Below are 17,031 nucleotides of genomic sequence, written 5' to 3'. Positions count from 1 at the left end.
CTCATTTAACATACAAGTCTTATGCTAGTATATTGCATTAATTGATTTGTCACTTATACCAAGTTCTTTCACGCGTCTTTAGCACCAAATTGGCATTATTCTTTTTCTCCCAGAACCATTGACATCGAGGCAATTAATTAGCCACGTGTATCATCTAACACCAGTCCCTTAGCTTAAGCTCCCACGTCAAAAAGCATTATTATTATATACATCAGTGTAAAAGACTCCGTTTTCCGAAGTTGAGAAAAGTGATATTTTCATTGCAGTGAACATAATATTCGATATTTCACTGCAGTGAATATAACACTTTGACGGAACTTGTCATATAAGAGTTACCTCCCCTTAAATTGTCTCCCTTTGTCTTAAGTGACAAGCCCGTACACAAACTGTTGACGTCCTTTTTACGTAAGGTCCACATTGCAAAGTCTAAATAATGACAGACTGTCGTTTTTGGAGTAAAGATCACTTCTTGCCGTTTGTTATTCTCTCGAAAATGTTTCCTTGAAAACTGTAAATGTCTCGTTAACTCGTCAATCGAGACAGTTCGTTTTGCAAAGCGCCATTTTCGTTACTCGACCAGCGTGTATTCTTTCGCTTCCGAGAGCGGTCTCCTAGTTTTCAAGAATATTTCTTGTTAAAGTTGATTTTGTATATAATCATATCTAAATGTATGATAAAGAATATTCGTGAACCTAAATACTTTTTGACACTTTTGTTTATACTTTTTTAAGATTTTGCAAACACGAAACTACTTTTTAAGTCACAAATACAAGGGATGGTGCCCCGTCCCTGTGTGTTAGGTAGGGAGAATTTACGTTTCAATGTTTTACGTTTGTAATGAAATAATTAATTGAAACAATGAAATAATAATCTCGTGACGAGGGAAAAGGAGACCACGCCACTCGTAAAAATATCTCATTTCCCCCGTCACTCGTTAAGGAAAACATTAATTTTCACTCGACACAAATATCCTCGAAATATCCTCTATTTATTTCATGTTTGAAGACGTACAAGTCTAAATATGGCCTGTCGCTTCGGGTGAAAAGAAATTAATCGTAATCAGTGACAGCAATGAAAAATATCTTCCATCATTCCGAGAAGGATAAAATATTCCCAAGATGGCGTCATTCTCTTATCTTATCGGAAGTCTGATAGTCAGGAACGATTTTGTCCAGCAACAATGACCAGATAGTTTATATAAAAAATCAACACGCACATTATATATTTTGTTGAATATCTCTGAATATATATACAGGCAATATATTGATACAAATCCTAAAGTAGCATAATGAAGCTAAACATAAAAAAAGCTTGTCTGTATGAGTATCACTATACCCAAACATTGACACCCGGGAAGATCCTGGGTAGAAGCAACCCATGCTTGTCGTAAAAGGCCACTATGCTTGTCGTAAGAGGTGACTAACGGGATCGGGTGGTCAGGCTTGCTGACTTGGTTGATGCATGTCATCGATCCCAATTGCGCGGATCGATGCTCATGATGTCATTCACTGGATTGTCTGATTAGACTCGATTATTCACAGACCTCCGTCTTATAGCTGGAATATTTCTGAGTGCGGCGTTAAACAGAAAACAAACACAAATAAAACTTACCAGCTGAACCGTATTAGGGAGTGTCTCGAGTGAACGAATGTTCAGCAACATTACTGACGAACATTACACACATATAGGCACATTTAGATTTGTTCACGATAACTAAATGTCCTTCATTCCGATTTCTAATTAGATTAGTGTATATATTAACTTGACCATTGTACCGTATGTCGCCGTAAACAAATCACCACGGCCTTTCCAGTTCCACGAAGTACAAATTAAACACACTCGTCTTCGTTTGTCGAAACACCAAGAACATTTTGGACATCGTGGCCTTGTAGCAGCTAAAGTACAGAGTGGAAGGGAGCATCGCCGTGTCATCGGGCCGTATTCTTCCCTGGAGAACTAAAGTATTCTCAGTCGGGGGTACAACGCTCGCTGCAGTACCAAAATGTCATTAAACGTTGGCAAGTTGATATATGATGGCCCGCTGTATAACGCCCGCAGTAATACAAACTATCCTTAAACATATTACTGTACATTATATTATGATCCTGTTGTACAACGCCCACTGCTGTACCCAAAGTGTCCTTTAACGTGGTATTGTAGACACATGATGTAATAATAGATTCTTATCAATACTGGTCAATTAGCCAATTCCTTTCCACATTACAAGACCAGTGAAACAGTCTCATCTGGTTCAAATTAGGTCTATGCACACGCACACGCACACGCACACGCACATGCACACGCACATGCACACGAACACGCACACGCACACGCACACGCACACGCACACGCACACGCGCACGCACACGAACACGAACATGCACGCGCACGGGCACATGCTGCTGAACAAATTATACGTATAGCGAGCGAGTCAGTGACCGAGTATTTTTTTAAGTCGCATTTGGCAATGTTCCAGCAATATCATGGCGGGGGACACCAGAAATGGGCTTCAGGTAGTGTACACATGTGGGGAATCGAGCCCAATCGAGGGCAGTAACCACTAGGCTACTGTCTTGCATATATGCCGATTACATATTAACATTTGTTAAAAACGACAGGTGGTGTGACACGGGAACATAAGTTCAATTTAATCAATCCTGTAGCAATCACTTGATATCCTTCACGGGTCATTAACATGTATTATGTGTTTAATTACTTAAATACAACCCATCCTAATATTGATTTGTATAAAATTAAACATCTAAAGCGCTTGGATGTTTTAAAGACGAAGTGTTTAATTATTGATAAAAACACATACACTTACTTCTATTGACGGCAAGGTTAACAGACCACGAAACTAGCCTGAAAAATGAATCCATTTCCTTATTTTTTCCCCCTATTTGATTAAACAACCATGAAATATAGCCACTGAAGTGTTTAAGTGTCTTGATAGATGAAAGCGGCGTTCCTTTGAATGTAAATATCCTAACGATATTCCGGCTGTAATTAATTTGACGCCTCCCAACGGCAGTAAACATATATTCCTTTAACATTGTTTATGTGTAGACATCAAACAGAAATGTGTTCAATCAAGTTCATTGCATAGCTATTAAATATACATATTCTATTTCAGTGTGTTCATCATACTGTTGGGGCGGTCGGGTAGCCTAGTGGTTAAAGCGTTCACTCGCCACGCCGAATACCCGGGTTCGATTCCCGACATGGTTACTATGTGATATTGCTGGAATATTGCTAAGAGCGGCGTAAAACCAAACTCACTCACTCATCAAACTGTTTTCATAGTTGTATCGTAGAAAATGAGTTGCCTCTCCCCTACCCTACCCACCCCTTAAGCCTAGTCGGCAGGATCCGCTCAACAATCGTCCGAATTTCATACTCGACCTGATAATGATTCATGATTTGTCAGCACCATACCAGTGCTCGTGGATTTCCCTAAAATGTCTAAGATATGCATGACTTCGGGCTCTCCTCCCATATTAACCTGGCACGCTGTGATATAACTGGAATAGTGGTGAAAGTGGCGTTACACTCGTTGAACATACTCAGAAAGGAAATAACGCACATCCGCACCGGAAGATGCGCTAAAACACTAAAAACGTGCATACAGCGGCGATAGTTCTTGACACAGAGCGACAAAGCGCCCCGACCCACGCTGATCTAAATCAACCTTAAAGTAAAAGATACTGACATTGTGACTCTGTCTTGGAGTACAGTACTCCCTTCAAACAAACGAAAATGTACAAAATAACTGAACAATATTACTCTTTAAAGGTCAACGGTGCAACAATAAGAATTCATGACGTGGTCAAGACGTTGACGGAGTGATGCTGCCACTGTCGCTGCTGCACGTCTAGACCTATTTTGCATACAGAAACACATTTCCAGTTGCAATCAGCAATATTCTCAATGTCACGTGTTTAACAGTTGTCCAAAACTGAACACATAGTTATGTAAATTACTTAATCTGTTAAAAGTGGTGATTTCGTAGTTTTTCATGAGGAACAGTCTTTCAGTCCATTGCAACCAGTACTATATTCTGTCGGATTGCGAACATTATTTCAGTGATTGTCATAAAGTTCCACCTGGAGTTATTTCAAAAGTGTTCTTTGAATACATTGCATGAATCTATTATCCAAAAAAGTATTTGTTGCCATAAGAATGACTCGAATAAAATCAATTTAACCGTTAATAACTAACAGTGAACCAAAAGGATTTCGGTGAAAATAGAAATCTCCCCCACTACAGTGTACCATAAGATTATTATTTAAGTTTTTTAAGGCCCATTTTTATTCTTTGTTTAATGCATGCACGAGGGCCTGTTCTCTCCCATCAAATTGACACGCTGTGAAATACTGTTCAAATCGGCGTTAAACCAAACTCGTGTCATTGTGTCATGGAAGAAGATCGATTCGGGGGCGGTAGCGTTATGATATGGGGTGGGATTACAGCAAGACAGAGGATCCGTTTGATTGTGGTAGAGGGAAATCTCAATGGACAGCGGTACCGCGACGAGATCATCGGCCCTGTTGTACTATCGTTTTTTGCGTCGTCATACCCCAGGCATTACCTTTCAACATGACAATGCCCGGCTCCATATTGCTCGACTTGTTCAGGATTCTCTTCATTAAAACAACGTGAATGTCATCCCCTAGCCGGCTCGCTCCCCTTATCTCTCACCAGTCGAGCACCTGTGGGATGAGATGGATCGGTGCCTTCGACGTCAACCACGTGTTCCACAGACACTCTAGGAACTTCGAAACATGCTCCAGCAGATATGGCCAGATATCCCACAGGACTTTGTGCGACGCCTGGTCCATTCCATGAGACGAAAATGTGTTGCTTGCATCGCAACCAGAGGTGGACACACACGCTATTGATTTGTAAATTGACATCTTGGCATGTTCATGTGGGGTTTTTTTTTATGAAATCACGCATTTTCTGAAGTCAGTATGGCAAATTAAAACATTTGAACACTTACAGGAATCTTTTATCTGTTGCAGACCGAAATTATTTCAGATTTGGTAAAAAACATAACTTTGCATTAAATCTTATTCAATGTCACAGGAACTTTTGTTGCTCAGTATACATAGCCCAGGCTACTTGGAAGCACCAGCTGGGTTGTCTATAACACGCTCGTTACAGTTGCCGTTGTTCGTCATCAAATTCCATCTCCGTATGTGCGAAGTTAATTTCATTGCGTGATAATAGGTAGATCGAAAATAAACCCACGCTATGAATTTTTAACTAATTTCTGAAATTTGAACTTGACGTAGCTTGTACCGTTGAGAGAAATCATCTCGCAGTGTCACATGGTCTAGTGGACGCCTGACTTATAGTCTCCAACCGGCACGACTCTTCTCTCTTAGTAACCGGAATTGATCGTATTATTGAGCGTTTGCGCATGTTCATCATTGTGCATCCGGAAACGTCATTACACCCGCTGATGTATCGGTGCGGTCCTAAATCTCACGGAGACAGCTTTGAATGTAATTATCTACAGAAAACAACTTTTGTCGGACTAAAATACACCCTGATCAGTCGACCTGAACTGATTTATGCCCATATGATAATTACTTAACGATTTATTTATTCCTAACTTAATTACGACTGTTAACAGTAACAGTTGGAGAAGAAGTGTTCTATCAACCATAAAGTATTTATTTATTTATTTATTTATTTGTGTATCTGGTGTTTTTTCTTTCGTTAATGATTCTGTATCTCAAATTACGAGTCGTGACTGTTTCACGTCATTGCTTGCTCGATTAATGCACGACAGAAACCCATGATCATGGGTTCGAATCCCTTGCTCGTGGATTTCACCAAATACAAAGTGGAAAGCGTCTGAGAAATGCATCAATTCGGACTTCCCTTCCGCATTAAGGTGACACGCCGTGATGTAACTGGAATACTGTTCAAAGCGGCGTTAAAGACAACTCACTCATCCTTTTTTTTCACGTTTCAGTAGACTTATATGATTTGTTAATTACATGAAAGTAATTTAAGTTCATTCGAACTTCTGTTAAAGTTTTGTGTATGTGTTGTTTCACGCCGGAATGTTCCAGCTATATGGCGGCTGTCTCTAAATAATGGATTCTGGACCAGAAAATCCAGTGATAAGCATCGATCTACGCAACTTGGATACGATGACATCCATCGAGCAAGTCAGAGCCTGACGACACGACGTCCTTAGTCTTTACTTACGACAAGCATGTGTTGATGAAGACTAATTCTAACCCGGATCTTCACGAGATACTTAGAAAATCCCCGAAATTCTTGAGAAAAAAATATGCATCTGATTGTTGAAAAAATGCTTGCCACAAAGATTACATTGTTGCCAGGCGTTATTCTAAAATTAAATTCAGGGTCATAGTTTTAAATAAAGTTTTACCCCAACGGAATCTGTTTCGGTGGATAATCGAGACTGGTTACATCGATTCCTTGTCGTTTACGGGTCTGTCTAACAGTAAAATTAGTAAGTATTTCAAACTAACGATAACGATTTCATGCTTTTCTGTTCCTTGTCAGTTTCAATTTATGAAGTTAGTTACATAAAGTACTTATTTTAAAGCATATTAAAACATTTCGTTTATTGCAGTATTATAATTATTCATAACAGTCCGGAATTAATTGATTTCTACATGAAATAGCACAACCAATTTACATTTTATCGACGTTTTATTGTTTTCTGTTTAAAAGGGATGAGAACTTACTCATGCCTTATGGATTGTTAGTGATATACTATATATATATATATATTAGTATGTTTTATGGTCACGTTTCCACTAATCACGCTATTCCAGGTTTCCTTAACTATTTTAGATCCCTTTGTTCTAATTGAACTGCGGATGAAGTATTTGTGTCGAGACACCAGGCTATCAAATATTAAACCCGTCTACAGCTGGCCGGCGAGGAAGCAGGTACTAAGATGTCTCACACCAATGTGCCATTTCTCTAAATAAACATCGGATGAAGTACACAATGCTTGACCATTGGTCAAAATATTCTGATGGTTCGTTTCAGTGTGTGTGAGTGTGTGTGTGTGTGTGTGTGTGTGTGTGTGTGTGTGTGTGTGTGTGTGTGTGTGTGAGTGTGTGTGTGTGTGTGTGTTGAAACAGACCCCTAACAATGTGCACACTTATACCCTTGTGGTGTGTCCCTATACACAAACGTTTGAAACATACAAGGCTATGGGGTTAAATATTAAACAAAGGGAATCACCACGTATGTTAGTTTACATCTTGCGCAACAGATGTAGAGTAATCACTTTTTCAATTTGTTGGATTAAAAAATCATCTAGATTATACTTATCTTAGAAAAAATTAAATACTGTGACTACAAGGCCCTGTTCCACAAGGCGATCTTAGCGCTAAGATTATCGTAATTCCCATACTTTAACACAGGCCTACGCTAGTCGTAGGGCTAAGATCGCTTTGTGGAACGGGGCCCAGCAAATGTTTAAATAAATGACTGTAAACATCTAACGTCATCGCCTGGGAATAACCAGTTTTGATTATCCGACGAAACAGATTCCATAAGGAAAGAGGCAAAATAGCGGTGAAAAGTCCATGAATGGATCACCAGGTGTTCGCGAAAAAGGGCAAGCATGTCCGCCCTAACGATAGCACCCCCACTCACAAAATTTGCATGAAACAATATGTGTCTGTTGCCTGACACATACGCATAAATACCGTATGTGACACTGACGCATAAATGATCGTACATACATTATAAATACCTACACCCATTGAAATATACGTGCAAGAGATGATAAATGCATGCTAAAAATTCCAATAAATTTGTCTAAAAGAACGTATTCCAGAATTAACACGTAAACATGATTGGTTGGTTGGTTGGTTTGTTGTTTAACGCCGCACTCAGCAATATTCCAGCTATATGACGACGGTCTGTAAATAATCGAGTCTGGACCACACAATCCAGTGATTAATATCATGAGCAAAGACGGGTCACAGTCATTGAATACACACGTACGAATCTTCACTGACACTAAGTAACGTGTTTGTAAACTGCTCAAAAGAAGTTAAGAAAAAATCCGAATCTTTAACTTCTTTGAGTAGTATACATGTATTTACATAAAAACATGCCAGTTAAGATACAGTCGCATGATGTACATAGTTATTACACTAACACGCATTTAAACCATAGCTCCTAAGTCCCTGACTATGTATTAACTAACTTGACTTATTAGTTCAAAAACCACTTGAGATTGACGGAACTTCTTTTTCCTCTATATTAACAAAGTAATATTTTGACATCAAGACAAATAGTTAATCCGTTTAGGAACGGGAATATTTGTGATTTAATTTGTTACTCCGTTTTTTATCAGGGCCGTGTTTGCTCATAATAGACCATCATGGGCAAATACTATTTATGTGATTGATAAGTGTGCGTTGGTCCAATAAGAATTGTATAGTTACCCCGGGATGTGCATTTCATCACCCGATCCGGCAAAACGCGAGAAGCACGTGCGAGAAGCTCGGGGAACACACTTCAAGTGCATCAAGCAGGGGCGACTCACTCAGTGTTGTCACAGCATATCGTTCTTGAGTAGTTTTTTAAACCCGGTTGTCAAAACAATGTTCTTTAAACATTTTAGGTGCTAAGGTTCTTTGAAAGTCCTCACCTCGGACTCAAACTTTCAACGATCAGACACAGCTTGTTATTGTGTTCTATTCTTATTCCCCAGCCGTTAAGAGATCACCCTTTTAATAACACAATGGTCATGTTGCTTAATAACATCACGTGCGGAGGGGACTATTTTTGGCATCAAGTGGTCAGTTGGGGTACCGGTAGCACTCACTGTGCCCTGTCCCCTCTTCTGCAAACAGATAATTTGGAATAACTCCTGATAAACACTTCTATACAAAATACAACACTGCGCATGCATCTCAAGACTGTATTATTGAACTTCAGCAACCAATGCTTGCCCTAAAAGGCGACTATGCTTGTCGTCAGAGGCGACTAACACGATCGGGTGGTCAGGCTCGCTCAGCAACAAAATATAGGACCATGACAACACCCATCGTCGCATCTACTTACGACCTTGAGACCCGTGAAGATCCGGGGTAGAATAGGTCTTCAGCAACGCATTCTTGTCGTATAAGCGCGTATGCTTGTCGTAAGAGGCGACTAACGGGAACGGGGGGTCATGCTTGCTGACTTGGTTGAATCATGTCATCGATCCCAATTGCGTGGATCGATGCTCGTGATATCAGTCACTGGATTGTCTGGTCCAGACTCGCCTATTTACAGACCTCCGTCATATCCCTGGAATATTGCTTAGTGCGGCGTTAAACAACAAACCGTGAACCAACTGGACAGTCGTTAGAAATGTAGTCTTCATGTCAAACGATGCAATCTCGCTTCGTGGATGTTGGGTGCTCCGAAATTGAACAGATGGTGTAGCTTACCGGTAATTACCACAATTACCAATTACCAATTATAACAAATTTCATAAGAGATAAACCATCTGCTGACTCGTATGAAATGACATAGACATGTCTCGATTCGATCGTCTCGCGTGCTCCTCTCACTGTACTCAACCTAGTTCAAAGCTCGATTTTCCGCTGAATGCAGACGTTGCTTACGTGGTGATGTTTGTGTATAAAAATGGCATTATGAACATGATTTTCGAAGGGCATCTTATTGTTTTCTATAATGGAAGTCGGACAAAGCAGCGCACTTTATTGCTAGGTTGTACCTGAGCGAACATTCCGTGATGGATTGAATCAGCTACGAACGTTGTATTCATGTCAAGAAGTCGACCCGTGAAGATCCGGGATAGAATCTTCAACAACCCATACTTGCCGTAACAGGCGGCTAACAGGATCGGGTGGTCAGGCTCGCTGACTTGGTTGATGCATGTCATCGATCCCAATTGCGTGGATCGATGCCCATGATGGCAGTCACTGTATTGTCTGGTCCAGACTTGGTTATTTACAGACCGTCGACATATGGCTGGAATATTGCCGAGTGCGGCGTTAAACAACAAACAAACAAACAAACAAACAAACAAAACATTTATTTCAAAACTTATCTAAACGCTTTCACTTATTAGATACGCTTTGAAAAACCCTCACCACAACGGTATCAAACGGGGACTCGTTCAGTAAACGATGTGTATTATACCTACAAGAATGTGCAGTATCTCATACACATGCTCCGAGCTATAGTGCTACCCTGACAAACACATTCACAAATACTTATCATACCTTGACATGCAACAATCATCACTGGTGCACTGACTAAAGCTATTTATTGTATCTAAGGTAATTGGAACGGTTTCCATTACAAAGATCATCTACATGCACACACTGGACAAAATTCTTATCCAAATCGTGACATACGTATTTCCCAAGCAAAAACAACACTATCTTTCAAAGCCGCCTCTTCCAAGAAGCAATGGGGTGCTTCAGACCAATTCTAAACTGGACTCCATGGGGTAAAACTGAAGAATGGAACTAACATTAAATGACAAGTATTAATCATTGAGTTTGTTGCCGGTGGCATTTTGCTCCTCAGAATTACATATGTGCACGATAAAAATGATTAATTTGACTATTTGACACAACAGATGATCTTCCTCGCCGCGTTTAAAAGAAACTTTCGCAGATATGATGAAATGCTAATTATTTCACCTTGTGGTCGGGGTGGATTAAAATTTAACAAACAAATACACAAGGTCATAGAAAGTCGTGAGTAGGATATGTAGGTATGGCACCAGCTGATTGGGTTTTTTTGTATTACACATTTTTTAACGTTCAACTACCCATCTGTATAATAATGTAAGACCAGAATATTCAATGATGTAATGTTGCATAAATAAAATATACATCTATTTCGGATCATTGTTTGTGGCAGCCAATAAGAGTTACCTCCCTTCGCTTCGTGTTGGCAAACGTGACTACATCATTTGAGAAGTTTCGGGAGGTGAAGGCTCTAGAAGGTTGGCTGTACCTATTTAAACGCGAGACGAGGTCGATTCGATGCTTTTTACATCCTAGCATTTTATCTATTTGCCCAGTGCGGACGGGATAACTATCAGAAAACATGTCTACTTTCCAGCTCTCAACACTATTCCGTATTCTGGAAAAGGGTACATTCAAGACATTCGACAGTGACTTTATTCTATATATTCCTGATTGCACTGACATTTATCCCAATGCCGTTCATTTGTTGCTGTCTGCATATATTTGACCCGTTGTGTCCCCTGGGTGTTTGTAAACCTATTCATGTGTGTTTTAATATAATTTGATAATTATCCATTGATTTTGTGAGCTTACTTACTTATTTCACAATTTAATTCTGTACGTACCGATTTAACCTTTGCGTTTCAACTTTGGAACAGTGGGAACTTTAAATACATTTTATTCAATGATTACTACATAATTACCAACCACGGGATAAACTTGTCCTAATACATTAATGCACTTAACACACCCTATTGTAGCCTTTTCGGACATATTGAATCGGTGCACATAGAGGCCAACAAAATGTTGAATTTACACAGAAACATTATCAGAATATTACTACATTACAGGTAGTTATTAGTATGTTTAAAAAATATATAACAAGTGACAGAAGATAAGTTTTAAAATATACGAGTATAATATAGAACTTATCTAATGGGTACGAGCAAAGTAACCTATTCATTACACTCGTAAACGTAGCTCTGCATGGAAATGATCTCATTGATAATTGACACAATGACTTTCTTGCTTTTCTCTTTCATCCCTAGAAACCCTTGTGCAGTGTATTTTGTCAAGTGAGTGAGTGAGTGAGCGATAGCAAACTCTCAGCAATATCACGGCAGGGGACATCAGAAATGGGCTTCACACATTGTATCCATGTCGGGATTCGAACCCGGGTCTTCGGCGTGACGAGCGAACGCATTAACCACTAGGCTACCCGATCGCCTCTATTTTGTCAAGTATGTATTGCAAAACCTCTCCATTGCTCTTTTCAAACCAGTGTATTAAACTTTCAAACCATTTTATCAACCACATTTTAGAAATACTTCAGTTTAGAAAAACGGTGTCATAATGCCCATCTGTTTTTAAAGTTTCGTCTTTCTCGATTTTATTATATGGTGGATTTTCCAATGAAAATATCTTAAGTTAGCGATGTTATATCCAAATAATTAACTGTATTGGCTCTTAGAACTCAAAGAATGCTTGTGCATGGTGTTATTTATAAAATATAATTTTATTTAAAACTTTGAAACTTTAAAACAGTATAATAATATAATATAATAATACACACCTGCTGGTGGGTATCTAAGTAATATCATCTTTGAAAATCAATACGTTTGCTTGGAAGAAGTCCATATTATCAACAAAGCCACTATATAAATAGTATATGTTGGACGTTCAAAGAAACATACTTTGGCTACGAATCCTAAATTAATTCAAATTTATATCCGTTTCTCTTAAAAAAACACTTTTCTCGCTTTACTTTTACATCACAAGTGAACTTTGAATAATGATTCAAGATCGAAAATGAACCCCTGTAGTGGAATTGAAGACAGGTGGCGCCCCCACGTACAGTTGCCTGTTTTCGTTTGGAGGATCCAAACCAAGAAGTCCTTAGTTGATACATTATGACCCCCCCAACCCCCCCCCCCCCCTCCCGCCCCCAACGGCTCTAGCTATGTAACAGCTTGCCAGGACATCTGTCTTAGGCGGCACGGGCGGCCCAGACGTCTGAGGCGTCGCCATTCACTGTGCAGAGTTGTGTCCCTTGGGCACGCCAGAAACCTACGATTGTAGGTTCCAAACCCGATTCGCCCCGATTTTGTTTCTCGGTTTGTCAGCACCATACCCGTGCTCGAGTGTTTCACCAAAGTGGTGAACGTCTGAGACCTCATCAGTTCGGGTTTTGTCTCAAAATACTGTTAAAAGCGGCTTTAAACCCAACTCACTCACTATCTTCACCTTAACATTTGTTTCCAAAACCAAATAAACCTCTGCTTACTGTTCCACTGTCTCTATTGGGAGGATCCTGTGGTTGAAGTATGCTATTGTCAAAGATCTAGATATAATTATGGCGCATTTACCTCTCAGTTTCAAGGTGAAAACGTCAAGCCAGACTAATACGCTTGTGCAACAAACTGCCCGATTTCGCCAATACTTACGTGGCTTGACCTCAAAGTGAAATCCTCACGCAAGAAAGACACCAGCACATTGGACTACAAAGGTGGTGTACGCCCGACGAGGTATGTGCAGACTGTGACTTGCCCAGATGTCCGGATGCAGTCAGATTAAGAACTCGGTTCAACAACTTTCACATCTTCAAACACAGTCGGTATCCCCCGAGAAACTGTGACATTAAAAACGCAAAGACAAGATTGACACCTCTTGGGTTTTGGTATAGTCTTTGAAAGAATACCTCCCCGAAATATATCATACATAACACCTGAGCCGGTTCCGGACTGAGATGTTTTCTTAATTAATTATATGTGGTATTTTTTTTTAAATTTAACACTCGCTTTTTTTAAAATTTGAAATTGTATGATTTATTAAATGGATAGTACGAAAATACCTGAGTACGGCGAGTACTGTTGACTGTTGTTAAGAATTCCGTGAATTATGTAGGGTTTATACTGTTTTCGCGACATTTTTTTAATTGTGGAAAGGAAGAAAAACAGGGCAACTTGCATAAATTTCGTGTAATGATTCTTCGCCCTTTAACCCGTTGTATGAAGCCAGAAAATTATTTACAACATCTAGAGCTACTAATAGTGGAACATCTCTAATCCGTGCTGACCACCGTACCCGTGGTGTACTAACTGTAGAATTGTATGGATGACGATGCTCACGATCAAGAGATGCTAATGGTATAGGCATGTGAGTTAGTTTACCCATATGTGATATGCTAATGTTAGAAGCATTTAGGTTGAGATGTCCTGATTTTAATATTCAAATGGTCGAATTATGATACCTAAGATTTAATATACTAATGGTAGAATTATTTAGGGTTATGGTGCCCCAGGTCTAGAGATGCTAAAGGTGGAATTATACGCCATATCTAGAGATGCTAAAGGTGGAATTATACGCCATATCTAGAGATGCTAAAGGTGGAATTATACGCCATATCTAGAGATGCTAAAGGTGGAATTATACGCCATATCTAGAGATGCTAAAGGTGGAATTATACGCCATATCTAGAGATGCTAAAGGTGGAATTATACGCCATATCTAGAGATGCTAAAGGTGGAATTATACGCCATATCTAGAGATGCTAAAGGTGGAATTATACGCCATATCTAGAGATGCTAAAGGTGGAATTATACGCCATATCTAGAGATGCTAAAGGTGGAATTATACGCCATATCTAGAGATGCTAAAGGTGGAATTATACGCCATATCTAGAGATGCTAATGGTGGGATTTTATGTGCTATCATGTGCCAGATCTAGAAATAATAAAGGTAGAATTATGTGGGCCTATGATTACCCATATTGAGAAAACAAATAATATATGCTCATGTATTTGTTTTTAATAATAAGTACCTATATAAAAAAATATCCTATGTCTAACAAACGAAAACAGCCCCCGCCTCCTACAATATTAAATCGTGGGCCCCTATTATGCTGAAGGGCTATCGCGTCCCCAAAAATGCTTCTTATTCTCCAAGCATACAAAGGAAACAGTCATCCAGTTAGCTGTTTATTTGTTTGTTGTTTAACGATGCACTCAGCAATATTCCAGCTATATGACGGCGGTCTGTACATAATCTAGTCTGGACCAGACATTCTAGTGATTGACATCATTATCATCGATCCACGAAATTGGGATGTGATGACATGCATCAACCAATTCAGCGAGTCTGACCACCCGATCTCGATAGTCGCCTCTTACGACAAGCATAGTGGCCTTTTACGACAAGCATGGGTTGCTGAAGACCTATTCTACCTCGGATCATCTAGACGACACTCATTCCTATATAAACAAGTACACAACACGCGTGTTTGTTGCATAAAGGAACATGTAGGATGCGACATCTTGTGCACAGCTTTACTCGAGGTGTAGGTTACGGCGTGGTTGTAATTCATAATCAACGTCTCGCAGTATCAGACATCAGCCTTTTAATTACCTTACTTTGAAACTCCAAGTGCAGGGTGCAAATGTTGATAGATGTTGTGGCTCCAACCTCCCAATGAACAGGAACACATGAGTTATTAGAATTGGAAAGATAGTGACTGATCTCATTTGTTATCATTTACCAAATTTCTCTTTGCAGAATTTGAGGAACGTTATCATCCTATTTACACTGGTATTGATGAGTAAGTATATCGCTAATTAATCCTAATGTTAACATCACCTACAGTATGGGAACTTCGCGTCAAAGGGATAGTGGTATCGTGTCGGGGAACTCTAGATAACGTAACGTGATTAACTTATTTAAAGCCACATTCAGCAATATTATAGATATATCGAACCTGAATCAGAAAATCCATCAATTGATTATCTTACCAGGATTTTCACTCTACTCGATTTAAATCATGGGGATAATGATATTGGAAAGTTCTCTGGACACAGATCGTAAACAGTACAAAACTCTCATGTCGGTGCATCATCGAATAACGGGAATATTCCTATGGACATACAGTAAACTGACCCATGAAGATTCCGGGGTAGAATAGGTCTTCAGCAGCCCATACTTGCCGTTAAAGGCGACTATGCTTGTCGTAAAAGGCGACTAACGGGATCGGGTGGTCAGGCTCGCTGACTTGGTTGATACATGTCATCGAGCCTAATTGCGTGGATCGATGATCATGATGTCAATCACTGGATCGTCTGGTCCAGACTCGATTATGTACAGACCGCTGTCATATAGCTGGAATATTGCTGAGTGCGGCGTTAAACAACAAACAAACAAACATACAGTAAACCACGGTTATAACGACCTCAAAGGGACCACTAATTTTAGTTCTTTATAACCGCAGTTCGTTATAAGCTTATATACAGCAAATATACAGCAAATTGCCGGGACCAAAAAATAAGTTCGTTATATCTGTCAGTTCGTTATAAGCGTGTTCGTTATAAATGTAGTTTACTGTATTTAAGAGAACTAGAATCTTAATTTATATACTCTGGTCATCCAACATCCAGCTCACACACCTTGAAATACTTTTCAAAGCGGCATAAAACTCAAAACAATCATTTCATTATCATTGCTGAAAGCGAATAGCACACAGGGGCTTAATATATTTTCACTGCAATCCTATTTCAGTGGTAATTCTATGGCGGTGTTCTGCAATTCTGTGCTTATAAAGTATTTTTTCAGTCGACACAACGAATGTGGTAAGATTGTTGGATTAATCTGGAGAAGAGTAGTCGACAAAGCCGGGTTTGAATAACAATAATTTACAGTATGCGCCCCGTCTGACACTGCACAATATTAGGCTGACGATATTCTTGTGAGAGAATTGGAAGCTTTGAGAGACCCCTTGCTTCACAGAATGTCCGGCAGTGAAAGCCTCTTTGGCATATTTACAGTGAGCATCATTCTATCCAAAGTGTAGTACCACCAATGGCATCTCTGACTTCTTGCACTTGTAAATCAATGTTTTATGTTCCACGGATCAATGATATTTCTGCCAACACAGGTAAGAAAGACAATTGCCAAACTTTGAGGATGTCTAATTTTAAAGTACTTGCAATTCAAGAGTGACATCCAATATATATTTGAAATTTAAAACAAGACATAAAGCTGAATACTTGCTCCGACATTCGTGACATTAGGGATGCGATCAGTTCTCAAATACGACCAGTCAATCCAATTGAGGGATGCGATTAACAGTTCTCCCTGATGATGAAACCTGTCGGAGAAAGTATTCAACCATGACGTGTCGGCTTGATGTGGGAGGAAACCCGAAATGATACTCATCTTTGACGTAAACACTTTGGTAAAACCCACGAACTTGTATTCGGTGCTGACAGACCTATGAATTAATCAAGGCCAACCGAGTTTCGAATTTACGATCATAGAT

This window comes from Haliotis cracherodii, unplaced genomic scaffold, assembly GCF_022045235.1.
Source record: "Haliotis cracherodii isolate W230 unplaced genomic scaffold, xgHalCrac1.p SCAF_15, whole genome shotgun sequence".
Classification (NCBI taxonomy): Eukaryota; Metazoa; Mollusca; class Gastropoda; order Lepetellida; family Haliotidae; genus Haliotis; species Haliotis cracherodii.
Note: the sequence above shows the minus strand (reverse complement) of the source record.